The 1750-nt window shown below is 33.7% G+C and overlaps 1 non-coding gene across 1 annotated transcript; it reads left to right on the forward strand.

The window, feature by feature from the left end:
* Positions 1–818: 818 nt before the first annotated feature.
* On the forward strand, positions 819–925 carry LOC116871678. The gene has a single exon (XR_004383478.1). It is a non-coding gene; the product is annotated as a U6 spliceosomal RNA (small nuclear RNA).
* Positions 926–1750: the final 825 nt, after the last annotated feature.

Below are 1750 nucleotides of genomic sequence, written 5' to 3' on the forward strand. Positions count from 1 at the left end.
AAAGAATGTTCTTTCTCAGAGCATGGCCAAATCCTTCATCTGCATCAGAATTCTTCTTAAATATGATAAGAAGAGAAAAATCTTCTGAAATAAATCTATATAAAACAGTGAGCCACATTAGTAGTAACTTTTCAATTTACCCTGCTTTTTTGCTCTACGTTTTATATGCTATGCTTTGTTTGTTTATTTTTTGTCTCCAGCCACTAGAATATAAGTTCTATTGTGACAGGAAAACTGTTTTATTCCATTTTAAAAATTTCCAGCTCCAAAACAAAGTCTAGTACACTGTATGGAATCTCAGACATCTTAAAACATAAGTATCCAGTTTTGAGCTTAAAATAATAGTTCTCCCCAAGCAATCTGATGTCTTTTATAAGTGTGGAGTTGCACTGTTTTCCCAAGCTTTAAAATTGAATTTTTGTAACTCTGTGTAAAGAGGGCCTGAGGCTGGAGGAAAATGTGAAAGAATAAGATATTGGGAGAAAACTTCATAAGTGTTTCTAAAACTAAGTTTCAGTAACTCCTCTGGCCCATTTTTTTTTATTTCCTTCTCAAAATCTGCCATTTTTGTCTGCATACACCAAACCTGTGTTGTCTTTGTGGTTCTGTCTGTAAGTACACATCTTTTCCACTATTTTTTTCTCTTCAATATTCCCAGATGCTTCTTGCTCCTTCCTGCACTCATAGCCCTGTTCTTATTTATATTTTACAGAAATAGGCATGACTCTTCCATGAATGGCAGATGCCAATTCATTTCATTATTATATGTTTGTTTTAACCTGTTACATCCTTTACCTTGGGAATCAAAAGAAAGGACCGTGCTCACTTTGGAATCACATACACTAAAATTGGAATGATACAGAGAAGATTAACACATTCTCTGTGCAAGTAGGACATGTAAGTTTGTGACACATTCCATACTTTTCAAACAAGTATATGAAAAGATGTTCAACATCATACCTCATTAAAGAATTGCAAATTAAAACAACAATAAGATTGTTTCAACTACACGTACATTAAAATTACTAAAATCTAAAACACTGACAACATCAAATGCTGACCTGGATGTGGAGTAACAGAGAAAATACAACATTCATGCTGGTGGGAATGAAAAATGGTACAAATACTTTGGAAGACTGTTTAGCAGTTTTTAACAAAAATAAATATATTCCCACCATATGATCCAGCAATCACACTCGTTGGTATTTACCTAAATGAGTAGAAAACTTATGTCCACACAAAAACCAGAGCATGGATGTTTACAGTAGTTCTATTTATAATTTTCAAAACTTGGAAACAGCCGATATATCCTTCAATAAGTGAACGGGCAAATAAACGGTGGTCCATCCAGACAATGCAGTATTGTTCAGTACTAAAAAGAAATGAGTTGTCAAACAATGAAGAGGCTTGGAAGAACATTTTACTAAGTGAAAGAAGACAATCTGAGAAGGCTATATACTACATATCAACTATATGGAATTCTGGAAGAAACAAAACTATGGAGACAGTAAAATATCAGTGAGTGTCAGCGTATAGTGAGAGGAAAGGATAATAGGTGGAATAGAGGATTTAGGGCAATGAAACTACTATTTATATTACTACAATGTTTGATACATGTCATTATACATTTATCAAAATCCATAAAACATATAACACCAAGAGTGAACTCTACTGGAAACAATGGAGTCTGAGTGATAATGACACGTTAGTGTTGGTTTATTGCTTGTAAGCAAATATAGCTCTCTGGCGT

The sequence above is a fragment of the Lontra canadensis genome, unplaced genomic scaffold, assembly GCF_010015895.1.
Source record: "Lontra canadensis isolate GAN:19392208 unplaced genomic scaffold, GSC_riverotter_1.0 scaffold1, whole genome shotgun sequence".
Taxonomy (NCBI): domain Eukaryota; kingdom Metazoa; phylum Chordata; class Mammalia; order Carnivora; family Mustelidae; genus Lontra; species Lontra canadensis.